At 44.0% G+C, this 25,057-nt stretch overlaps 17 non-coding genes across 17 annotated transcripts; all 17 read left to right on the top strand.

Annotated features, from left to right (window-relative positions):
- Positions 1-327: 327 nt before the first annotated feature.
- TRNAR-CCU (transfer RNA arginine (anticodon CCU)) lies at positions 328-400 on the top strand. Its single transcript has one exon. It is a non-coding gene; the product is annotated as a tRNA-Arg (tRNA).
- Positions 401-1,044: 644 nt separating this feature from the next.
- Positions 1,045-1,117, top strand: TRNAR-UCG (transfer RNA arginine (anticodon UCG)). The gene has a single exon. It is a non-coding gene; the product is annotated as a tRNA-Arg (tRNA).
- An 803-nt stretch (positions 1,118-1,920) lies between these two features.
- Positions 1,921-1,993, top strand: TRNAR-CCU (transfer RNA arginine (anticodon CCU)). The gene has a single exon. It is a non-coding gene; the product is annotated as a tRNA-Arg (tRNA).
- Positions 1,994-2,633: 640 nt separating this feature from the next.
- Positions 2,634-2,706, top strand: TRNAR-UCG (transfer RNA arginine (anticodon UCG)). Its single transcript has one exon. It is a non-coding gene; the product is annotated as a tRNA-Arg (tRNA).
- Positions 2,707-3,509: 803 nt separating this feature from the next.
- On the top strand, positions 3,510-3,582 carry TRNAR-CCU (transfer RNA arginine (anticodon CCU)). Its single transcript has one exon. It is a non-coding gene; the product is annotated as a tRNA-Arg (tRNA).
- Positions 3,583-4,225: 643 nt separating this feature from the next.
- Positions 4,226-4,298, top strand: TRNAR-UCG (transfer RNA arginine (anticodon UCG)). The gene has a single exon. It is a non-coding gene; the product is annotated as a tRNA-Arg (tRNA).
- A 1,397-nt stretch (positions 4,299-5,695) lies between these two features.
- Positions 5,696-5,768, top strand: TRNAQ-UUG (transfer RNA glutamine (anticodon UUG)). The gene has a single exon. It is a non-coding gene; the product is annotated as a tRNA-Gln (tRNA).
- Positions 5,769-8,166: 2,398 nt separating this feature from the next.
- On the top strand, positions 8,167-8,239 carry TRNAR-CCU (transfer RNA arginine (anticodon CCU)). Its single transcript has one exon. It is a non-coding gene; the product is annotated as a tRNA-Arg (tRNA).
- Positions 8,240-8,883: 644 nt separating this feature from the next.
- On the top strand, positions 8,884-8,956 carry TRNAR-UCG (transfer RNA arginine (anticodon UCG)). The gene has a single exon. It is a non-coding gene; the product is annotated as a tRNA-Arg (tRNA).
- A 1,518-nt stretch (positions 8,957-10,474) lies between these two features.
- On the top strand, positions 10,475-10,547 carry TRNAR-UCG (transfer RNA arginine (anticodon UCG)). The gene has a single exon. It is a non-coding gene; the product is annotated as a tRNA-Arg (tRNA).
- A 1,522-nt stretch (positions 10,548-12,069) lies between these two features.
- On the top strand, positions 12,070-12,142 carry TRNAR-UCG (transfer RNA arginine (anticodon UCG)). Its single transcript has one exon. It is a non-coding gene; the product is annotated as a tRNA-Arg (tRNA).
- Positions 12,143-19,809: 7,667 nt separating this feature from the next.
- Positions 19,810-19,882, top strand: TRNAR-CCU (transfer RNA arginine (anticodon CCU)). The gene has a single exon. It is a non-coding gene; the product is annotated as a tRNA-Arg (tRNA).
- A 1,519-nt stretch (positions 19,883-21,401) lies between these two features.
- Positions 21,402-21,474, top strand: TRNAR-CCU (transfer RNA arginine (anticodon CCU)). Its single transcript has one exon. It is a non-coding gene; the product is annotated as a tRNA-Arg (tRNA).
- Positions 21,475-22,118: 644 nt separating this feature from the next.
- Positions 22,119-22,191, top strand: TRNAR-UCG (transfer RNA arginine (anticodon UCG)). Its single transcript has one exon. It is a non-coding gene; the product is annotated as a tRNA-Arg (tRNA).
- Positions 22,192-22,994: 803 nt separating this feature from the next.
- TRNAR-CCU (transfer RNA arginine (anticodon CCU)) lies at positions 22,995-23,067 on the top strand. The gene has a single exon. It is a non-coding gene; the product is annotated as a tRNA-Arg (tRNA).
- A 645-nt stretch (positions 23,068-23,712) lies between these two features.
- On the top strand, positions 23,713-23,785 carry TRNAR-UCG (transfer RNA arginine (anticodon UCG)). The gene has a single exon. It is a non-coding gene; the product is annotated as a tRNA-Arg (tRNA).
- An 803-nt stretch (positions 23,786-24,588) lies between these two features.
- Positions 24,589-24,661, top strand: TRNAR-CCU (transfer RNA arginine (anticodon CCU)). Its single transcript has one exon. It is a non-coding gene; the product is annotated as a tRNA-Arg (tRNA).
- The last annotated feature ends 396 nt before the right edge of the window (positions 24,662-25,057 follow it).

Below are 25,057 nucleotides of genomic sequence, written 5' to 3'. Positions count from 1 at the left end.
TGGTTAGGAGACTTGGTGCCTGTTTCTGTGTCCTGCTGAAGACAAGGACGGCTTGATACCACTGTCAAAGCCCAGTTTATTGAGAAAAGCATCCAGGAAAGAAGAAGTGTTGAGTCGAGAGTGGTTCTCCTCCAATTTCTCTCCACTTGCTCGAAATGCAGAGAGTCCATTATAGCACAGAACAGAGTGTTAAAGTCGGGGATGGAAGAGGATGAAAATGGGAAGTTTACTTATGGAGAGAACTGAGAAATGTCCTGTGGGCAGACACCAGTGTTTGACGACTGAATACATTTAAATAATGCCTCTAGACTGCAAGTGTTTATCGGTGCCTCAGTGGCCTAATGGATAAGGCACTGGCCTCCTAAGCCAGGGATTGTGGGTTCGAGTCCCATCTGAGGTGAAAACCAATATCCACTCTTACTTTTCCAGAAAAATTGATATATTTATTACATGCTTCCGCTCAGAAGCTTATGAGGTATTAGGAACTTTGAAATGGTACCATTTTACTTCTGTACTCTTCAGGGTCATGTTGGTGTTCTGAAACTACAAAGTAGATTTTTAAACACCTATCTTTGTCAGATGCAACTTTGACCCGGCAGAAGATATTCCTTTGGAAAAAATGATTTGAATTGGATTGGTGTAACTGTTGTTTCTAGAGGTGGTGACAGGCTTTCAGCTACTTGAATAGGGCAAGGCAGGATTCATGAAACGTATACAACCTTTGAGCGTGTGTAAATTGGCATATCCAGAAAGGAGCAGTTTGTACTACTGTCAAAACAGTTTCTCTCCACTTCTGGAAATATCCAGAGCTATGTAAAGCATACAACTGAGCTTTAATCTCATGAAGAAAAAGGTTTAAATGCAAAAAAGAAAACAAAAGCTTATCGTACTGGTGACATTCTCATTATATAGATTCCAAAAGAGTGCTTTAATTGAAAGGTGCTGAAAAAACACAATGGGATGTAAACCTAAATAACTATCAATATCATATTTCCCATCCTTGCATACCACCTACATTATAAAAATAAGCACAGCAGGCCATATGACCGCGTGGCCTAATGGATAAGGCGTCTGACTTCGGATCAGAAGATTGAGGGTTCGAGTCCCTTCGTGGTCGGTTTTTGCCAATGGTCACACAACTCAGATTTCCGTTCAGAATGGAAGCAGGCTCTTCCAATACTCTTATAGCCATCATGTTCTCATTCCTAATTATTCATGAAGTGGAGTACATACTGCACAGTCATTTAGATTGCATCTTCAGCCTAAAATCTTGTTCATGTTAGTGGCATTAAGAAGTGCTTCTATGTACACGCACGGAATATGTAATAAGGTTGCAGAATTTTGACTTGACAGAATGGGTTTTTAGCTTAAGGGTGTGTAGATGAAATGCAAGGTGTGTAAGTATGTGTTCATGGAGTGCTTCAAGTGTAAAATCTGTATGATTTGTGCAGTTAAAGTGCTAATTTTGCCTGCGAGAAAGAGAAGTACTACAGAAGAATTATAAAGGATTGGCACATTGGCTGCCTTTGCTGATGACACAGTTGGCTAATTTGTGAAGCATTGGTCTATTAAGTTGCAGAGTGTGGTTGAACTTGGTTAGGAGACTTGGTGCCTGTTTCTGTGTCCTGCTGAAGACAAGGACGGCTTGATACCACTGTCAAAGCCCAGTTTATTGAGAAAAGCATCCAGGAAAGAAGAAGTGTTGAGTTGAGAGTGGTTCTCCTCCAATTTCTCTCCACTTGCTCGAAATGCAGAGAGTCCATTATAGCACAGAACAGAGTGTTAAAGTCGGGGATGGAAGAGGATGAAAATGGGAAGTTTACTTATGGAGAGAACTGAGAAATGTCCTGTGGGCAGACACCAGTGTTTGACGATTGAATACATTTAAATAATGCCTCTAGACTGCAAGTGTTTATCGGTGCCTCAGTGGCCTAATGGATAAGGCACTGGCCTCCTAAGCCAGGGATAGTGGGTTCGAGTCCCATCTGAGGTACCAATATCCACTCTTACTTTTCCAGAAAAATTGATATATTTATTACATGCTTCCGCTCAGAAGCTTATGAGGTATTAGGAACTTTGAAATGGTACCATTTTACTTCTGTACTCTTCAGGGTCATGTTGGTGTTCTGAAACTACAAAGTAGATTTTTAAACACCTATCTTTGTCAGATGCAACTTTGACCCGGCAGAAGATATTCCTTTGGAAAAAATGATTTGAATTGGATTGGTGTAACTGTTGTTTCTAGAGGTGGTGACAGGCTTTCAGCTACTTGAATAGGGCAAGGCAGGATTCATGAAACGTATACAACCTTTAAGCGTGTGTAAATTGGCATATCCAGAAAGGAGCAGTTTGTACTACTGTCAAAACAGTTTCTCTCCACTTCTGGAAATATCCAGAGCTATGTAAAGCATACAACTGAGCTTTAATCTCATGAAGGAAAATGTTTAAATGCAAAAAAGAAAACAAAAGCTTATCGTACTGGTGACATTCTCATTATATAGATTCCAAAAGAGTGCTTTAATTGAAAGGAGCTGAAAAAACACAATGGGATGTAAACCTAAATAACTATCAATATCATATTTCCCATCCTTGCATACCACCTACATTATAAAAATAAGCACAGCAGGCCATATGACCACGTGGCCTAATGGATAAGGCGTCTGACTTCGGATCAGAAGATTGAGGGTTCGAGTCCCTTCGTGGTCGGTTTTTGCCAATGGTCACACAATTCAGATTTCCGTTCAGAATGGAAGCAGGCTCTTCCAATACTCTTATAGCCATCATGTTCTCATTCCTAATTATTCATGAAGTGGAGTACATACTGCACAGTCATTTAGATTGCATCTTCAGCCTAAAATCGTGTTCATGTTAGTGGCATTAAGAAGTGCTTCTATGTACACGCACGGAATATGTAATAAGGTTGCAGAATTTTGACTTGACAGAATGGGTTTTTAGCTTAAGGGTGTGTAGATGAAATGCAAGGTGTGTAAGTATGTGTTCATGGAGTGCTTCAAGTGTAAAATCTGTATGATTTGTGCAGTTAAAGTGCTAATTTTGCCTACGAGAAAGAGAAGTACTACAGAAGAATTATAAAGGATTGGCACATTGGCTGCGTTTGCTGATGACACAGTTGGCTAATTTGTGAAGCATTGGTCTATTAAGTTGCAGAGTGTGGTTGAACTTGGTTAGGAGACTTGGTGCCTGTTTCTGTGTCCTGCTGAAGACAAGGACAGCTTGATACCACTGTCAAAGCCCAGTTTATTGAGAAAAGCATCCAGGAAAGAAGAAGTGTTGAGTCGAGAGTGGTTCTCCTCCAATTTCTCTCCACTTGCTCGAAATGCAGAGAGTCCATTATAGCACAGAACAGAGTGTTAAAGTCGGGGGTGGAAGAGGATGAAAATGGGAAGTTTACTTATGGAGAGAACTGAGAAATGTCCTGTGTGCAGATACCAGTGTTTGACGATTGAATACATTTAAATAATGCCTCAAGACTGCAAGTGTTCATCTGTGCCTCAGTGGCCTAATGGATAAGGCACTGGCCTCCTAAGCCAGGGATTGTGGGTTCGAGTCCCATCTGAGGTAAAAACCAATATCCACTAATACTTTTCTAGAAAAATTTATATATTTATTACATGCTTCCGCTCAGAAGCTTATGAGGTATTAGGAACTTTGAAATGGTACCATTTTACTTCTGTACTCTTCGGACTCATGTTGGTGTTCTGAAACTACAAAGTAGATTTTTAAACACCTATCTTTGTCAGATGCAACTTTGACCCAGCAGAAGATATTCCTTTGGAAAAATGATTTGAATTGGATTGGTGTAACTGTTGTTTCTAGAGGTGGTGACAGGCTTTCAGCTACTTGAATAGGGCAAGTCAGGATTCATGAAACACATACAACCTTTGAGCGTGTGTAAATTGGCATATCCAGAAAGGAGCAGTTTGTACTACTGTCAAAACAGTTTCTCTCCACTTCTGGAAATATCCAGAGCTTTGTAAAGCATACAACTGAGCTTTAATCTCATGAAGAAAGAGGTTTAAATGCAAAAAAGAAAACAAAAGCTTATCGTACTGGTGGAATTTTCATTATATAGATTCCAAAAGAGTGCTTTAATTGAAAGGAGCTGAAAACACACAATGGGATGTAAACCTAAATAACTATAAATATCATATTTCCCATCCTTGCATACCACCTACATTATAAAAATAAGCACAGCAGGACATATGACCGCGTGGCCTAATGGATAAGGCGTCTGACTTCGGATCAGTAGATTGAGGGTTCGAGTCCCTTCGTGGTCGGTTTTTGCCAATGGTCACACAGCTCAGCTTTCCATTCAGAATGGAAGCAGGCTCTTCCAATACTCTTATAGCCATCATGTTCTCATTCCTAATTATTCATAAAGTGGAGTACATACTGCACAGTCATTTAGATTGCATATTCAGCCTAAAATCTTGTTCATGTTAGTGGCATTAAGAAGTGCTTCTATGCACACGCACTGAATATGCAATAGGGTTGCAGAATTTTGACTTGACAGAAAGAGAAGTACTACAGAAGAATTATAAAGGATTGGCACATTGGCTGCCTTTGCTGATGACACAGTTGGCTAATTTGTGAAGCATTGGTCTATTAAGTTGCAGAGTGTGGATGAACTTGGTTAGGAGACTTGGTGCCTGTTTCTGTGTCCTGCTGAAGACAAGGACGGCTTGATACCACTGTCAAAGCCCAGTTTATTGAGAAAAGCATCCAGGAAAGAAGAAGTGTTGAGTCGAGATTGGTTCTCCTCCAATTTCTCTCCACTTGCTCGAAATGCAGAGAGTCCATTATAGCACAGAACAGAGTGTTAAAGTCGGGGATGGAAGAGGATGAAAATGGGAAGTTTACTTATGGAGAGAACTGAGAAATGTCCTGTGTGCAGACACCAGTGTTTGACGATTGAATACATTTAAATAATGCCTCTAGACTGCAAGTGTTTATCTGTGCCTCATTGGCCTAATGGATAAGGCACTGGCATCCAAAGCCAGGGTTTGTGGGTTTGAGTCCCATCTGAGGTGAAAACCAATATCGGCTCTTACTTTTCCAGAAAAATTGATATATTTATTACCTGCTTCCGCTCAGAAGCTTATGAGGTATTAGGAACTTTGAAATGGTACCATTTTACTTCTGTACTCTCCGGACTCATGTTGGTGTTCTGAAACTACAAAGTCGATTTTTAAACACCTATCTTTGTCAGATGCAACTTTGACCCAGCAGAAGATATTCCTTTGGAAAAAATGATTTGAATTGGATTGGTGTAACTGTTGTTTCTAGAGGTGGTGACAGGCTTTCAGCTACTTGAATAGGGCAAGTCAGGATTCATGAAACGTATACAACCTTTGAGCGTGTGTAAATTGGCATATCCAGAAAGGAGCAGTTTGTACTACTGTCAAAACAGTTTCTCTCCTCTTCTGGAAATATCCAGAGCTATGTAAAGCATACAACTGAGCTTTAATCTCATGAAGAAAGAGGTTTAAATGCAAAAAAGAAAACAAAAGCTTATCGTACTGGTGACATTCTCATTATATAGATTCCAAAAGAGTCCTTTAATTGAAAGGAGCTGAAAAAACACAATGGGATGTAAACCTAAATAACTATCAATATCATATTTCCCATCCTTGCATACCACCTACATTATAAAAATGAGCACAGCAGGACATATGACCGCGTGGCCTAATGGATAAGGCGTCTGACTTTGAATCAGAAGATTGAGGGTTCGAGTCCCTTCGTGGTCGGTTTTTGCCAATGGTCACACAACTCAGCTTTCCGTTCAGAATGGAAGCAGGCTCTTCCAATACTCTTATAGCCATCATGTTCTCATTCCTAATTATTCATGAAGTGGAGTACATACTGCACAGTCATTTAGATTGCATCTTCAGCCTAAAATCTTGTCCATGTTAGTGGCATTAAGAAGTGCTTCTATGTACACGCACTGAATATGTAATAGGGTTGCAGAATTTTGACTTGACAGAATGGGTTTTTAGCTTAAGGGTGTGTAGATGAAATGCAAGGTGTGTAAGTATGTGTTCATGGAGTGCTTCAAGTGTAAAAATCTGTATGATTTGTGCAGTTAAAGTGCTAATTTTGCCTACGAGAAAGAAAAGTACTACAGAAGAATTATAAAGGATTGGCACATTGGCTGCCTTTGCTGATGACACAGTTGGCTAATTTGTAAAGCATTGGTCTATTAAGTTGCAGAGTGTGGTTGAACTTGGTTAGGAGACTTGGTGCCTGTTTCTGTGTCCTGCTGAAGACAAGGACGGCTTGATACCACTGTCAAAGCCCAGTTTATTGAGAAAAGCATCCAGGAAAGAAGAAGTGTTGAGTCAAAAGTGGTTCTCCTCCAATTTCTCTCCACTTGCTCGAAATGCAGAGCCTCCATTATAGCACAGAACAGAGTGTTAAAGTCGGGGATGGAAGAGGATGAAAATTGGAAGTTTACTTATGGAGAGAACTGAGAAATGTCCTGTGTGCAGACACCAGTGTTTGACGATTGAATACATTTAAATAATGCTACTAGACTGCAAGTGTTCATCTGTGCCTCAGTGGCCTAATGGATAAGGCACTGGCCTCCTTACCCAGGGATTGTGGGTTAGAGTCCCATCTGAGGTGCAAACCAATATCCACTATTACTTTTCAAGAAAAATTTATATATTTATTACAAGCTTCCGCTCAGAAGCTTATGAGGTATTAGGAACTTTGAAATTGTACCATTTTACTTCTGTACTCTCCGGACTCATGTTGGTGTTCTGAAACTACAAAGTAGATTTTTAAACACCTATCTTTGTCAGATGCAACTTTGACCCAGCAGAAGATATTCCTTTGGAAAAAATGATTTGAATTGGATTGGTGTAACTGTTGTTTCTAGAGGTGGTGACAGGCTTTCAGCTACTTGAATAGGGCAAGTCAGGATTCATGAAACACATACAACCTTTGAGCTTGTGTAAATTGGCATATCCAGAAAGGAGCAGTTTGTACTACTGTCAAAACAGTTTCTCTCCACTTCTGGAAATATCCAGAGCTATGTAAAGCATACAACTGAGCTTTAATCTCATGAAGAAAGAGGTTTAAATGCAAAAAAGAAAACAAAAGCTTATCGTACTGGTGACATTTTCATTATATAGATTCCAAAAGAGTGCTTTAATTGAAAGGAGCTGAAAAAACACAATGGGATGTAAACCTAAATAACTATCAATATCATATTTCCCATCCTTGCATACCACCTACATTATAAAAATAAGCACAGCAAGACATATGACCACATGGCCTAATGGATAAGGCGTCTGACTTCGGATCAGAAGATTGAGGGTTCGAGTTCCTTCGTGGTCAGTTTTTGCCAATGGTCACACAACTCAGTTTTCCATTCAGAATGGAAGCAGGCTCTACCAATACTCTTATAGCCATCATGTTCTCATTCCTAATTATTCATGAAGTGGAGTACATACTGCACAGTCATTTAGATTGCATCTTCAGCCTAAAATCTTGTCCATGTTAGTGGCATTAAGAAGTGCTTCTATGTACATACACTGAATATGTAATAGTGTTGCAGAATTTTGACTTAACAGAATGGGTTTTTAGCTTAAGGGTGTATAGATGAAATGCAAGGTGTGTAAGTATGTGTTCATGGAGTGCTTCAAGTGTAAAAATCTGTATGATTTGTGCAGTTAAAGTGCTAATTTTGCCTACAAGAAAGAAAAGTACTACAGAAGAAATATAAAGGATTGGCACATTGGCTGCCTTTGCTGATGACACAGTTGGCTAATTTGCAAAGCATTGGTATATTAAGTTGCAGAGTGTGGTTGAACTTGGTTAGGAGACTTGGTGCCTGTTTCTGTGTCCTGCTGAAGACAAAGACGGCTTGATACCACTGTCAAAGCCCAGTTTATTGAGAAAAGCATCCAGGAAAGAAGAAGTGTTGAGTCGAAAGTGGTTCTCCTCCAATTTCTCTCCACTTGCTCGAAATGCAGAGCCTCCATTATAGCACAGAACAGAGTGTTAAAGTCAGGGATGGAAGAGGATGAAAATGGGAAGTTTACTTATGGAGAGAACTGAGAAATGTCCTGTGTGCAGACACCAGTGTTTGACGATTGAATACATTTAAATAATGCCTCTAGACTGCAAGTGTTTATCTGTGCCTCAGTGGCCTAATGGATAAGGCACTGGCCTCCTAAGCCAGGGATTGTGGGTTAGAGTCCCATCTGAGGTGAAAACCAATATCCACTCTTACTTTTCCAGAAAAATTGATATATTTATTACATACTTCCGCTCAGAAGCTTATGTGGTATTAGGAACTTTGAAATGGTACCATTTTACTTCTGTACTCTTCAGAGTCATGTTGGCGTTCTGAAACTACAAAGTAGATTTTTAAACACCTATCTTTCTCAGATGCAACTTTGACCCGGCAGAAGATATTCCTTTGGAAAAAATGATTTGAATTGGATTGGTGTAACTGTTGTTTCTAGAGGTGGTGACAGGCTTTCAGCTACTTGAATAGGGGAAGTCAGGATTCATGAAACGTATACAACCTTTGAGCGTGTGTAAATTGGCATATCCAGAAAGGAGCAGTTTTTACTACTGTCAAAACAGTTTCTCTCCACTTCTGGAAATATCCAGAGCTATGTAAAGCATACAACTGAGCTTTATTCTCATGAAGAAAGAGGTTTAAATGCAAAAAAGAAAACAAAAGCTTATCGTACTGGTGACATTCTCATTATAGAGATTCCAAAAGAGTGCTTTAATTGAAAGGAGCTGAAAAAACACAATGGGATGTAAACCTAAATAACTATCAATATCATATTTGCCATCCTTGCATACCACCTACATTATAAAAATAAGCACAGCAAGACCTATGACCGCGTGGCCTAATGGATAAGGCGTCTGACTTCGGATCAGAAGATTGAGGGTTTGAGTCCCTTCGTGGTCGGTTTTTGCCAATGGTCACACAACTCAGCTTTTCCTTCAGAATGGAAGCAGGCTCTACCAATACTCTTATAGCCATCATGTTCTCATTCCTAATTATTCATGAAGTGGAGTACATACTGCACAGTCATTTAGATTGCATCTTCAGCCTAAAATCTTGTCCATGTTAGTGGCATTAAGAAGTGCTTCTATGTACATGCACTGAATATGTAATAGGGTTGCAGAATTTTGACTTGACAGAATGGGTTTTTAGCTTAAGGGTGTGTAGATGAAATGCAAGGTGTGTAAGTATGTGTTCATGGAGTGCTTCAAGTGTAAAATCTGTATGATTTGTGCAGTTAAAGTGCTAATTTTGCCTACGAGAAAGAAAAGTACTACAGAAGTATTATAAAGGATTGGCACATTGGCTGCCTTTGCTGATGACATAGTTGGCTAATTTGCAAAGCATTGGTATATTAAGTTGCAGAGTGTGGTTGAACTTGGTTAGGAGACTTGGTGCCTGTTTCTGTGTCCTGCTGAAGACAAGGACGGCTTGATACCACTGCCAAAGCCCAGTTTATGAGAAAAGCATCCAGGAAAGAAGAAGTGTTAAGTCGAAAGTGGTTCTCCTCCAATTTCTCTCCACTTGCTCGAAATGCAGAGCCTCCATTATAGCACAGAACAGAGTGTTAAAGTTGGGGATGGAAGAGGATGAAAATGGGAAGTTTACTTATGGAGAGAACTGAGAAATGTCCTGTGTGCAGACACCAGTGTTTGACGATTGAATACATTTAAATAATGCCTCTAGACTGCAAGTGTTTATCTGTGCCTCATTGGCCTAATGGATAAGGCACTGGCCTCCTAAGCCAGGGATTGTGGGTTGAGTCCCATCTGAGGTGAAAACCAATATCCACTCTTACTTTTCCAGAAAAATTTATATATATATTACATGCTTCCGCTCAGAAGCTTATGAGGTATTAGGAACTTTGAAATGGTACCATTTTACTTCTGTACTCTTCAGGGTCATGTTGGTGTTCTGAAACTACAAAGTCGATTTTTAAACACCTATCTTTGTCAGATGCAACTTTGACCCAGCAGAAGATATTCCTTTGGAAAAAATGATTTGAATTGGATTGGTGTAACTGTTGTTTCTAGAGGTGGTGACAGGCTTTCAGCTACTTGAATAGGGCAAGTCAGGATTCATGAAACGTATACAACCTTTGAGCGTGTGTAAATTGGCATATCCAGAAAGGAGCAGTTTGTACTACTGTCAAAACAGTTTCTCTCCTCTTCTGGAAATATCCAGAGCTATGTAAAGCATACAACTGAGCTTTAATCTCATGAAGAAAGAGGTTTAAATGCAAAAAAGAAAACAAAAGCTTATCGTACTGGTGACATTCTCATTATATAGATTCCAAAAGAGTGCTTTAATTGAAAGGAGCTGAAAAAACACAATGGGATGTAAACCTAAATAACTATCAATATCATATTTCCCATCCTTGCATACCACCTACATTATAAAAATAAGCACAGCAGGACATATGACCGCGTGGCCTAATGGATAAGGTGTCTGACTTCGGATCAGAAGATTGAGGGTTCGAGTCCCTTCGTGGTTGGTTTTTGCCAATGGTCACACAACTCAGCTTTCCGTTCAGAATGGAAGCAGGCTCTTCCAATACTCTTATAGCCATCATGTTCTCATTCCTAATTATTCATGAAGTGGAGTACATACTGCACAGTCATTTAGATTGCATCTTCAGCCTAAAATCTTGTCCATGTTAGTGGCATTAAGAAGTGCTTCTATGTACACACACTGAATATGTAATAGGGTTGCAGAATTTTGACTTGACAGAATGGGTTTTTAGCTTAAGGGTATGTAGATGAAATGCAAGGTGTGTAAGTATGTGTTCATGGACTGCTTCAAGTGTAAAAATCTGTATGATTTGTGCAGTTAAAGTGCTAATTTTGCCTACGAGAAAGAAAAGTACTACAGAAGAATTATAAAGGATTGGCACATTGGCTGCCTTTGCTGATGACACAGTTGGCTAATTTGTAAAGCATTGGTCTATTAAGTTGCAGAGTGTGGTTATACTTGGTTAGGAGACTGGGTGCCTGTTTCTGTGTACTGCTGAAGACAAGGACGGCTTGATACCACTGTCAAAGCCCAGTTTATTGAGAAAAGCATCCAGGAAAGAAGAAGTGTTGAGTCGAAAGTGGTTCTCCTCCAATTTCTCTCCACTTGCTCGAAATGCAGAGCCTCCATTATAGCACAGAACAGAGTGTTAAAGTCGGGGATGGAAGAGGATGAAAATGGGAAGTTAACTTATGGAGAGAACTGAGAAATGTCCTGTGTGCAGACACCAGTGTTTGCCGATTGAATACATTTAAATAATGCCTCTAGACTGCAAGTGTTTATCTGTGCCTCAGTGGCCTAATGCATAAGGCACTGGCCTCCTAAGCCAGGGATTGTGGGTTCGAGTTACATCTGAGGTGAAAACCAATATCCACTCTTACTTTTCCAGAAAAAATTATATATTTATTACATGCGTCCGCTCAGAAGCTTATGAGGTATTAGGAACTTTGAAATGGTAAAATTTTACTTCTGTACTCTTCAGGGTCATGTTGGTGTTCTGAAACTACAAAGTAGATTTTTAAACACCTATCTTTGTCAGATGCAACTTTGACCCGTGCAGAAGATATTCCTTTGGAAAAAATGATTTGAATTGGATTGGTGTAACTGTTGTTTCTAGAGGTGGTGACAGGCTTTCAGCTACTTGAATAGGGCAAGTCAGGATTCATGAAACATATACAACCTTTGAGCATGTGTAAATTGGCATATCCAGAAAGGAGCAATTTGTACTACTGTCAAAACAGTTTCTCTCCACTTCTGGAAATATCCAGAGCTATGTAAAGCATACAACTGAGCTTTAATCTCATGAAGAAAGAGGTTTAAATGCAAAAAAGAAAACAAAAGCTTATTGTACTGGTGACATTCTCATTATATCGATTCCAAAAGAGTGCTTTAATTGAAAGGAGCTGAAAAAACACAATGGGATGTAAACCTAAATACCTACTAATATCATATTTCCCATCCTTGCATACCACCTACATTATAAAAATAAGCACAGCAGGACATATGACCGCGTGGCCTAATGGATAAGGCGTCTGACTTCGGATCAGAAGATTGAGGGTTCGAGTCCCTTCGTGGTCGTTTTTTGCCAATGGTCACACAACTCAGCTTTCCATTCAGAATGGAAGCAGGCTCTTCCAATACTCTTTTTTTTTTTTAATTAAATTTATACTTTATTGCAACCACATGTCACATACACAGCCAACATCGCCTACAACCCGGAGGCCGGCGGCAACAGGATGAAAAACACCCTCCAGTCCCTGGGTAAAGGCAAGTACACAGCCGTAAAGACCAACAGCCCGAGGGCCTGGTGGCGAGATTGCAGGTGTGGAACAAGCGTGCAGAGGCAATAGATCATAGTAGCCACCATCGGATGACCATAACATATAAGCAGGATGCACGCTCTGCAACGCCAACAGAATCAGACCCAGGTGCAACATGGCATGTCAGAATGGCAGGATCGAGATAGCCACCCGGGAAGGACTGCATTGAAACCCAGACCCAGACCCAAACAAACCCACCCACCCCCAAAGAAGAACAAGCCAGACTACCTAAACCCGTGTCCACCACCCACCTCCCACCCTACACCATCACCATGAACCCCTCAGCTAGGCTAAGGGAGATAAACAGACGCCCACTAAGGCGGAATAACGCTCTGGGAAGGGGACAGCGGTCACCACAAACCAGAACAGCCGTCACAAGCCACCCCTGATGCAAAACACCTCAAAAGTCAGGTGAGAAACACCACGCTGATACAACGTTGAGGCCTTCAACTGACACACTCCTCATCCACAGCTGATGCGGCCCCCTCTTCCTGTAGCACATCAAGCTCCACACTCTCTGGATCCGACTCACCATCCTCTTTCGCACTCTGAAACGCTCGAAACATACCCCAAAAGTTTTTGGGTCTACTCTTTGGCGGTAGGAGTTCACTATACACCTCCGACTGCGTGCAACAGTAAAGCAAGTCTGTTTCCCATCGTTTTTTAGTAGGGACTGGCCCCTGCATCCAACATAAGGCTAACAGCCGCTTCGCCGTAAGTAATGCCATGTCTGTAAGTCGTCGCAGGGCAACAGGAAGGGGTTTTGAGAAACCAAGTAAGGCGAGCGCCGGGTCGGGCAAGATCACCTCACCAAGGATAGTGCTGAGGTCTGCAAAGACCTCTACCCAGTATTTATGTATGGCAGGGCAAGTCCAGGCCATATGGAGAAAGTCTGCTGTGTGAAAGTGGCAACGTTCACACTCCGCTGATTCTCTAAGGCCATACCTATGCAACCTCTCAGGCGTGTAGTAGACGCGCTGTAGGAATTTAAAATGCACCAGACGGTGCCTACCGTTGAGCGAAATTTTCCTAGTATTAGTAGCACAATAACGCCACATGTCGTCCGAGATAGTAGATTGGAGGTCAGCCTGCCAGGCCAAACGGGCCTTGGAGGGGGGATACTGCCGTTGACTATCACCCAGTGACCGAAGAGTCGTGATCAGTTTGCGAGCTGAGGGGGTTTTGATGACATAAGTGAGTTCCGGCACTTCCGGCGGTTCAGCAAGGTCCGGGCCTAAAACGGCAAGAGCCGCTCTGCGGACCCTGTGATAGTGAAAACTATGAAGCAGCGTTGCCCCGGGACAGGATTGAAGTACGTGCTGCAGCGTTTTCAGAGTGCCCTTTGAAAAGAGGTCTCCCACGGTAACAATGCCTAGGTCACGTAGCGCCTTTAGGACGCCCTTCTCCGTTAGTGGAGCCAACCAGGCCGCCCATTCTACACGGAGCAAAGGTGAATACAGCAGCGTGCACTCACGTGGGCCGATCAGAGCATGCCAAGCATGATTCGTGGCAGCTATGGAGTCCAGATTGCCGACCCTTCTATCGGGCGGATAACATACTGTCGCCGGAAGCGGGACGGGGTCTGCAAAGAGCCGCTCCAATTTCACATGAGGGATGCCTGGATCCCCATGAATCCACGTATGAAGGTGGGCACCCTGAGCAAGCCTATAGTATCGCTCCAGGTCTGGAGCCCCAAGGCCTCCCTGTTCGTACGGAAGGGTGAGCGTTTGCCACTGCACCCGCGGTTGTTTGCCCCCCCACGCCAGGCGGACAAGGGTCTGGGTGAGTTGCCGGAAAAAGGCTTTGGAAAGGACTACTGGTATATTCACGAATAGAAAAAGGAACCTGGGGAGCACCACCATCTTCATGAGCGCAATCCTGCCCATGAGCGAAAGCGGGAGCCTGGACCACACCTCGACATCATCCATCAGTTTGGAGTAGGCCACTCCATAATTCTCGCGGATCAGCACCTCCGGGTCTGTATGAATGCGTATCCCTAAGTAGCGAATAGAGTCCGTGGTCCATTGCAAGGGGTACTCCGAGTCAAAAGGGAGCGTCACCGGTGTCAGGGGCAAAGCTACTGATTTAGTCCAGTTGACGCGGAGGCCCGAAAGAGCCCCGAACCTCACCACCTCCCGCAGCACCGCAAAGAGGTTAATCTCCGGGTCCCGGACATATAGCAGAGTGTCATCCGCATATGTGGAGATACCAATTTGGTACGTCGGAAAGTTGATCCCTTCAAACCGATGGTACTCTCGTATAGCGCAGGCGAGAGGCTCCGCTACCATGGCATACAGCAGCGGAGAGAGGGGACAACCTTGACGCGTGCCCCTCCCAATTTCGATGGGAGTAGTGACCAGGTTACCTATCTTCAGCCTCGCAGTAGGTTTGTAGTATAGGGCTCCCAACATTTGCAAAAACAGCTCCCCGAGACCGAATTTACGAAGGACCCTCAGCATGAACGACCACTCAACAGAATCGAAGGCCTTCTCCATATCTAAGAAGATGGCCACAGCTTTGTTCTCGTGTTTGACATGCTGGATCGTGCCTAGGACCGTGCGGATATTATAAGTGAGATTGCGTGAGGGAACAAACCCAGCCTGCTCCGGGGCAACCAGGTCCGGGACCAGCAGCGACAGACGAGTCGCAAGAACCTTAGCGTACAGTTTCGCGTCCACATTAATCAGCGATAGCGGCCTGTAGGAGCCACATTGATTAAGGGGTTTGCCAGGTTTAGGGATGGTGATAAGCAGCGCCTCTCTCATGGACTTCGACATGCTGCCCTGTTGGCAAATATCATCGAACAAGAGCATCAGGTACGGGACCAGTTGCGCCTGAAAGGCTTTGTAGAAGGATACCGTGAGACCATCCGCACCAGGAGCGCTACCGGACTTCATGCCCTCCAGTGCTTCCGTTATCTCCTCCTTCTGGATGGGGGCCATAAGAAACTCCCTCTGCCAGTCGGCCAGGAAGGGCATCTGAAGGTAGCTCAAATAGTCGTCGATTTCTTCCTCGAGATGTGCGTCCCTCGAGGAGTAGAGGGCAGTGTAGTAGGCATGAAATTCCGCCAAGATATCTTGCTCCTCCGTAACCACCGCCCCAGCAGCCGTCACCAACTCCTCGATGACCAATGGGGGCCTACTGTTGCGCATAAGTTTAGCTAGGAGTGCACCAGGCCGTTCCCGTTCCCCATACGCACGTGCCGTCGCGTATTTGCCCATATGTTTAATTTCCCTGTCCGCCTCCCCCTGGAATTCATCTAGCAATGATTTGAGCGCGACCGCATCGGCTGCGTCCCCCGAGTCCACCGCCCGACCCTCCAGGCCCGCTAGCTGCGTCTCGAGCAACTGTAGGCGTCGCCTAATAGCTTTGAGCACCCCTGAGTGCTTCGCCATAGTCATCCCTCTGATGTAAACCTTAAATGCGTCCCAAAGAACCTGAACGCTGTCCACTGAGCCCACATTGGTTGCGAAATAGGTCTCTATGTCTTCGGCGAGTTCCCCTCTGAAGACCTCATCTAAGAGGGAGTACGGGGGGAACCTCCACGTGAAGGGGGGAATCCTCCTGGGAGGAGCCACCAGCAACAGGAGCAAGGGCGAGTGATCAGACAGCGTGCGCGGGAGAACCGTGCAACCCTTAACCATATCTAGCAAAACGCGGGAAACAAACCAATAATCTATGCGTGTGTGGATGTTGTGATAGGCCGAGTAGTGAGTGAACCCACCCCGCCCCGAGTGTCTATGCCGCCACACATCCAGTAAATCAAGTTTCACACATTCCGACAAAAGGAGGGACGCGGAGGCTGCAGGGGACCTAGGGGGGCCCGCAGATCTGTCAAGGTCCGGGTTCAGCACCAAATTAAAATCCCCCCCCCACAGCATTCTAGAGCCCACAAACTGCCTGCAGCTGTCAGCAAGCGAAGAGTAAAACTCCGGGGAGTCGTAGTTGGGGCCATACACATTCACCAGTAGGAGATCATGATCTTTCCCAACACAACGTGCAACCACAAACCTCCCCTCTGGGTCCACTGCCACCCGGGCCAGCGACAGTCGGGATTTGGGATTAGCCCATATGAGCACCCCTCTAGCATGCGTTGTGAACCCCGCAGCGACACAAGCGGGGCCAAGGCCCCTCACCTGCAACATAGGGCTGGAAAGCGGTAAATGTGTCTCCTGTAATAGAGCAAGGTCAATGTGATGGCGTTGCAAATAGGCCAAGACCTTCCTGAGTTTGCGGAAATCGTTGAGCCCCCTTAAGTTCCAGGACAGCAATCGCAAAGAGCCCAAAGAGCTCTCCGCACTCAGTGAGTCAGCAGTAGACATGGCAGATTAGAAAGTAAAATGTCGCAGAGCAGACAGTGTGACAGACACAGTGCAGTAGTCGGCAAAAACAAACCCCCCACCCAGCAAACCCCGAACCCCAAACAGCTTGACAGCAATAACACACGAACAACCAAAGAACCGCCTCCCCTCCACCCACAGCCGACCATCCCCAACCCGGTCAGACAGGAATCATCACCACCCAGCATCCCCCCCGAGCTCAACTATGAACTTTACAGAACCCCAAATAGCTCCCGAGGGAGCCAGAAGCCAAAAGCGCAGGGGCAGAGGGATCTAGCCAGCAAACGGCTCAGCTGGGAAACCAGAGCTAGTAACCTCTCGCGTGCTCCCGTCCCGCCCCCCGCCCAGAAGTAGTGAGCCCTGCCAGCTCTAGTCTTCACAGTTCCTCAATACCAGTCTCTTATGCAGAGGGGCCTACCCCTCGACCCCCCCCGGCAAGTGGAGCGGCCCCCCACCCAATCCACGGTGCCAACCAACCAGTCTGGGAGTAAACAGGTAGATCTCACCCAAAAAACATGACTCGGTGGGTCCACACTGACTGTGTGTAAGTCTTTGCGCCGCCCAGCGCCAACAGTTCAGGAGTGTCCCTCATGCGTCCGGCTACTCCTGGTCACTCAAGTGGGAAGAGGCGTCTAGGTCCTCTCGCCTACTCCCCTGATTGTTGCGGTTGTCCTTCTCCCATTCCTTTAAGGATTTCTTAAGTTCTGCTGGGTCGGTAAAAAAGTGTGAGTGACCTTGCCTGTTGATGCGAAGCCTCGCAGGGTACAGCATGGCGTAGTCGAGCCCCAGGTCTTTCAGCTGTTTCTTGTAGGGGGCAAAGCGCTTCCTTTCCTCCTGTACTCTCGCCGTGAAGTCCGGGAATAGGGAGATGTTCATGCCCTCGAACTGTAGTTTCCCCTTTTCTCTGGCTAGTCGCAGTGCCAAGTCTCTGTCCCGATAATTAAGCAGCTTTGCTATGATCGGTCGTGGCGGGAGGCCAGGTTGTGGTTTCGGCCCCAGAGTGCGGTGGGCCCGTTCAACAATAAACATAGGGGAGAAGACATCTTCCCCTAACAGGGTCCGAAGGAGTTTCTCCACAAACAGCTCCATCTTACCGGTGCTAGTGGATTCCGCCACGCCTGTAATGCGTAGGTTGGAGCGCCTCGAGCGTGCCTCCAAATCCTCTGTCTTATCTTGGATGACCTGGAGCAGTCGACTAAACTGTCTGCGGTCCTTATCCCATTCCGTTTGAGCCTCTTCCGCCTCTGTGAGCCGTCTCTCTGCCATGTCCAGCCTCTCCGCATGTTTGTCCACCCTCTCGGACATGCGGTCCATCCGGTACGTCAGCGCGTCGATTTTGGTGCTAATCTCTGTCATGCTGACTTGTAGACCTTTTTCCATCGTCCCCAACATGTCCCGTATTTCAGAACATAGGGAGGTCTCGGACGTCGTAGGGCGTGGAGGGGAAGTTTGTGTTGCCCCCTCGGCCCCCTTCGCCTTCCTCTGGTCAAAAGATAGCTTGGGCTGCGACCTGTCCCCTTTCCCCATGGCAGTTCTGGTGGACATATAGCCGACAGGGACAGAGGTGTGGAAGCCACCACCTGTGATTTGCGGTCCGGCTTAGCGGTGGGCTCAGGTTTGTAGGTCTCCCCCGTCTAGGGTGGTACGTCGCGGGACCGTTGCCCAAGATGGCGGCCACTTGCACCAGAATGCCGATTCAATCGTTCCGCAGAACGTGTCTCTGGGCAGTACCCCACGTTGTCTGTTCGCCCAGTGGGTGGTCAAAGTGCTTCAGTACTTGGGATCAGGGCACTCACCGCTCCTCCGATGACCTTCCTCTGCGTGGTGCTAGGTGCCGGGAGTCGGCGAACTGTGCTTCCCGCCGTCAACTTAGTAATTCTCCTCAGGGCCTCCCCACAGGTAAGGTGGTCTCAGTGCACCCTCTGGCAGCCTCCTCCGCTCGTCGCCACCGGACAGGGGACAGATCTCTCCGCTGCTTCTCAGCGCTGGGCGCGAGCGTAACCGCCGACCAGGAGTCTTTGCGGATGGTCGGGACCTCCCCAGGCACACACGCCGCACGCACTGCGACGTAACCCGGGCAGCCCTCTAGGTTAGGCCGGGGATCGCGGCCTGGGTCTTCGACGCTCCGTGCACTGCCGCACCAAGGCGCACTGCGTCTGTTCTTCGCCGGACAAAGGGGCCGCCGTCCCACCGAGGGTTCGTACGAGGGTCCCCCACAGGTTTAAATGCCGGCAGGGCCGATTCAGGATGAGTTTGCAGGAGTTTGGCGGGATATCGGCAAGGAGCTCCGCGCTCGCGCGTCTTACATGGACGCCGGCTAGCTCCGCCCCCGGCTCTTCCAATACTCTTATAGCCATCATGTTCTCATTCCTAATTATTCATGAAGTGGAGTACATACTGCACAGTCATTTAGATTGCATCTTCAGCCTAAAATCTTGTCCATGTTAGTGGCATTAAGAAGTGCTTCTATGTACATGCACTGAATATGTAATAGGGTTGCAGAATTTTGACTTGACAGAATGGGTTTTTAGCTTAAGGGTGTGTAGATGAAATGCAAGGTGTGTAAGTATGTGTTCATGGAGTGGTTCAAGTGTAAAATCTGTATGATTTGTGCAGTTAAAGTGCTAATTTTGCCTACGAGAAAGAAAAGTACTTCAGAAGAATTATAAAGGATTGGCACATTGGCTGCCTTTGCTGATGACACAGTTGGCTAATTTGCAAAGCATTGGTATATTAAGTTGCAGAGTGTGGTTGAACTTGGTTAGGAGACTTGGTGCCTGTTTCTGTGTCCTGCTGAAGACAAGGACGGCTTGATACCACTGTCAAAGCCCAGTTTATTGAGAAAAGCATCCAGGAAAGAAGAAGTGTTGAGTCGAAAGTGGTTCTCCTCCAATTTCTTTCCACTTGCTCGAAATGCAGAGCCTCAATTATAGCACAGAACAGAGTGTTAAAGTCGGGCATGGAAGAGGATCAAGATGGGAAATTTACTTATGGAGAGAACTGAGAAATGTCCTGTGTGCAGACACCAGTGTTCGACGATTGAATACATTTAAATAATGCCTCTAGACTGCAAGTGTTTATCTGTGCCTCAGTGGCCTAATGGATAAGGCACTGGCCTCCTAAGCCAGGGATTGTGGGTTCGAGTCCCATCTGAGGTGAAAACCAAAATCCACTCTTACTTTTCCAGAAAAATTTATATATTTATTACATGCTTCCGCTCAGAAGCTTATGAGGTATTAGGAACTTTGAAATGGTACCATTTTACTTCTGTACTCTTCAGGGTCATGTTGGTGTTCTGAAACTACAAAGTAGATTTTTAAACACCTATCTTTGTCAGATGCAACTTTGACCCGGCAGAAGATATTCCTTTGGAAAAAATGATTTGAATTGGATTGGTGTAACTGTTGTTTCTAGAGGTGGTGACAGGCTTTCAGCTACTTGAATAGGGCAAGTCAGGATTCATGAAACGTATACAACCTTTGAGCGTGTGTAAATTGGCATATCCAGAAAGGAGCAGTTTGTACTACTGTCAAAACAGTTTCTCTCCTCTTCTGGAAATATCCAGAGCTATGTAAAGCATACAACTGAGCTTTAATCTCATGAAGAAAGAGGTTTAAATGCAAAAAAGAAAACAAAAGCTTATCGTACTGGTGACATTCTCATTATATAGATTCCAAAAGAGTGCTTTAATTGACATGAGCTGAAAAAACACAATGGGATGTAAACCTAAATAACTATCAAAATCATATTTCCCATCCTTGCATACCACCTACATTATAAAAATAAGCACAGCAGGCCATATGACCGCGTGGCCTAATGGATAAGGCATCTGACTTCGGATCAGAAGATTGAGGGTTTGAGTCCCTTCATGGCCGGTTTTCGCCAATGGTCACACAACTCAGATTTCCATTCAGAATGGAAGCAGGCTCTTCCAATACTCTTATAGCCATCATGTTCTCATTCCTAATTATTCATGAAGTGGAGTACATACTGCACAGTCATTTAGATTGCATCTTCAGCCTAAAATCTTGTTCATGTTAGTGGCATTAAGAAGTGCTTCTATGTACACGCACTGAATATGTAATAGGGTTGCAGAATTTTGACTTGACAGAATAGGTTTTTAGCTTAAGGGTGTGTAGATGAAATGCAAGGTGTGTAAGTATGTGTTCATGGAGTCCTTCAAGTGTAAAATCTGTATGATTTGTGCAATTAAAGTGCTAATTTTGCCTACGAGAAAGAGAAGTACTACAGAAGAATTATAAAGGATTGGCACATTGGCTTCCTTCACTGATGACACAGTTGGCTAATTTGTAAAGCATTGGTCTATTAAGTTGCAGAGTGTGGTTCAACTTGGTTAGGAGACTTGGTGCCTGTTTCTGTGTCCTGCTGAAGCAAGGACGGCTTGATACCACTGTCAAAGCCCAGTTTATTGAGAAAAGCATCCTGGAAAGAAGAAGTGTTGAGTCGAAAGTGGTTCTCCTCCAATTTCTCTCCACTTGCTCGAAATGCAGAGCCTCCATTATAGCACAGAACAGAGTGTTAAAGTCGGGGATGGAAGAGGATGAAAATGGGAAGTTAACTTATGGAGAGAACTGAGAAATGTCCTGTGTGCAGACACCAGTGTTTGCCGATTGAATACATTTAAATAATGCCTCTAGACTGCAAGTGTTTATCTGTGCCTCAGTGGCCTAATGGATAAGGCACTGGCCTCCTAAGCCAGGGATTGTGGGTTCGAGTCACATCTGAGGTGAAAACCAATATCCACTCTTACTTTTCCAGAAAAAATTATATATTTATTACATGCGTCCGCTCAGAAGCTTATGAGGTATTAGGAACTTTGAAATGGTAAAATTTTACTTCTGTACTCTTCAGGGTCATGTTGGTGTTCTGAAACTACAAAGTAGATTTTTAAACACCTATCTTTGTCAGATGCAACTTTGACCCGGCAGAAGATATTCCTTTGGAAAAAATGATTTGAATTGGATTGGTGTAACTGTTGTTTCTAGAGGTGGTGACAGGCTTTCAGCTACTTGAATAGGGCAAGTCAGGATTCATGAAACATATACAACCTTTGAGCATGTGTAAATTGGCATATCCAGAAAGGAGCAGTTTGTACTACTGTCAAAACAGTTTCTCTCCACTTCTGGAAATATCCAGAGCTATGTAAAGCATACAACTGAGCTTTAATCTCATGAAGAAAGAGGTTTAAATGCAAAAAAGAAAACAAAAGCTTATTGTACTGGTGACATTCTCATTATATCGATTCCAAAAGAGTGCTTTAATTGAAAGGAGCTGAAAAAACACAATGGGATGTAAACCTAAATACCTACTAATATCATATTTCCCATCCTTGCATACCACCTACATTATAAAAATAAGCACAGCAGGACATATGACCGCATGGCCTAATGGATAAGGCGTCTGACTTCGGATCAGAAGATTGAGGGTTCGAGTCCCTTCGTGGTCGTTTTTTGCCAATGGTCACACAACTCAGCTTTCCATTCAGAATGGAAGCAGGCTCTTCCAATACTCTTATAGCCATCATGTTCTCATTCCTAATTATTCATGAAGTGGAGTACATACTGCACAGTCATTTAGATTGCATCTTCAGCCTAAAATCTTGTCCATGTTAGTGGCATTAAGAAGTGCTTCTATGTACATGCACTGAATATGTAATAGGGTTGCAGAATTTTGACTTGACAGAATGGGTTTTTAGCTTAAGGGTGTGTAGATGAAATGCAAGGTGTGTAAGTATGTGTTCATGGAGTGGTTCAAGTGTAAAATCTGTATGATTTGTGCAGTTAAAGTGCTAATTTTGCCTACGAGAAAGAAAAGTACTTCAGAAGAATTATAAAGGATTGGCACATTGGCTGCCTTTGCTGATGACACAGTTGGCTAATTTGCAAAGCATTGGTATATTAAGTTGCAGAGTGTGGTTGAACTTGGTTAGGAGACTTGGTGCCTGTTTCTGTGTCCTGCTGAAGACAAGGACGGCTTGATACCACTGTCAAAGCCCAGTTTATTGAGAAAAGCATCCAGGAAAGAAGAAGTGTTGAGTCGAAAGTGGTTCTCCTCCAATTTCTTTCCACTTGCTCGAAATGCAGAGCCTCCATTATAGCACAGAACAGAGTGTTAAAGTCGGGCATGGAAGAGGATCAAGATGGGAAATTTACTTATGGAGAGAACTGAGAAATGTCCTGTGTGCAGACACCAGTGTTCGACGATTGAATACATTTAAATAATGCCTCTAGACTGCAAGTGTTTATCTGTGCCACAGTGGCCTAATGGATAAGGCACTGGCCTCCTAAGCCAGGGATTGTGGGTTCGAGTCCCATCTGAGGTGAAAACCAAAATCCACTCTTACTTTTCCAGAAAAATTTATATATTTATTACATGCTTCCGCTCAGAAGCTTATGAGGTATTAGGAACTTTGAAATGGTACCATTTTACTTCTGTACTCTTCAGGGTCATGTTGGTGTTCTGAAACTACAAAGTAGATTTTTAAACACCTATCTTTGTCAGATGCAACTTTGACCCGGCAGAAGATATTCCTTTGGAAAAAAATGATTTGAATTGGATTGGTGTAACTGTTGTTTCTAGAGGTGGTGACAGGCTTTCAGCTACTTGAATAGGGCAAGTCAGGATTCATGAAACGTATACAACCTTTGAGCGTGTGTAAATTGGCATATCCAGAAAGGAGCAGTTTGTACTACTGTCAAAACAGTTTCTCTCCTCTTCTTGAAATATCCAGAGCTATGTAAAGCATACAACTGAGCTTTAATCTCATGAAGAAAGAGGTTTAAATGCAAAAAAGAAAACAAAAGCTTATCGTACTGGTGACATTCTCATTATATAGATTCCAAAAGAGTGCTTTAATTGACATGAGCTGAAAAAACACAATGGGATGTAAACCTAAATAACTATCAAAATCATATTTCCCATCCTTGCATACCACCTACATTATAAAAATAAGCACAGCAGGACATATGACCGCGTGGCCTAATGGATAAGGCGTCTGACTTCGGATCAGAAGATTGAGGGTTCGAGTCCCTTTGTGGCCGGTTTTTGCCAATGGTCACACAACTCAGATTTCCATTCAGAATGGAAGCAGGCTCTTCCAATACTCTTATAGCCATCATGTTCTCATTCCTAATTATTCATGAAGTGGAGTACATACTGCACAGTCATTTAGATTGCATCTTCAGCCTAAAATATTGTTCATGTTAGTGGCATTAAGAAGTGCTTCTATGTACACGCACTGAATATGTAATAGGGTTGCAGAATTTTGACTTGACAGAATAGGTTTTTAGCTTAAGGGTGTGTAGATGAAATGCAAGGTGTGTAAGTATGTGTTCATGGAGTCCTTCAAGTATAAAATCTGTATGATTTGTGCAATTAAAGTGCTAATTTTGCCTACGAGAAACAGAAGTACTACAGAAGAATTATAAAGGATTGGCACATTGGCTTCCTTTACTGATGACACAGTTGGCTAATTTGTAAAGCATTGGTCTATTAAGTTGCAGAGTGTGGTTCAACTTGGTTAGGAGACTTGGTGCCTGTTTCTGTGTCCTGCTGAAGACAAGGACGGCTTGATACCACTGTCAAAGCCCAGTTTATTGAGAAAAGCATCCTGGAAAGAAGAAGTGTTGAGTCGAAAGTGGTTCTCCTCCAATTTCTCTCCACTTGCTCGAAATGCAGAGCCTCCATTATAGCACAGAACAGAGTGTTAAAGTCGGGGATGGAAGAGGATGAAAATGGGAAGTTAACTTATGGAGAGAACTGAGAAATGTCCTGTGTGCAGACACCAGTGTTTGCCGATTGAATACATTTGAATAATGCCTCTAGACTGCAAGTGTTTATCTGTGCCTCAGTGGCCTAATGGATAAGGCACTGGCCTCCTAAGCCAGGGATTGTGGGTTCGAGTCCCATCTGAGGTGAAAACCAATATCCACTCTTACTTTTCCAGAAAAATTTATATATTTATTACATGCTTCCGCTCAGAAGCTTATGAGGTATTAGGAACTTTGAAATGGTAAAATTTTACTTCTGTACTCTTCAGGGTCATGTTGGTGTTCTGAAACTACAAAGTAGATTTTTAAACACCTATCTTTGTCAGATGCAACTTTGACCCGGCAGAAGATATTCCTTTGGAAAAAATGATTTGAATTGGATTGGTGTAACTGTTGTTTCTAGAGGTGGTGACAGGCTTTCAGCTACTTGAATAGGGCAAGTCAGAATTCATGAAACGTATACAACCTTTGAGCGTGTGTAAATTGGCATATCCAGAAAGGAGCAGTTTGTACTACTGTCAAAACAGTTTCTCTCCTCTTCTG

The sequence above is a fragment of the Lissotriton vulgaris genome, chromosome 5 (assembly GCF_964263255.1).
Source record: "Lissotriton vulgaris chromosome 5, aLisVul1.2, whole genome shotgun sequence".
In the NCBI taxonomy this organism is placed as follows: domain Eukaryota; kingdom Metazoa; phylum Chordata; class Amphibia; order Caudata; family Salamandridae; genus Lissotriton; species Lissotriton vulgaris.
The sequence above is the reverse complement of the archived record's forward strand: the minus strand, read 5'-3'. Positions and strand labels throughout refer to the sequence as shown.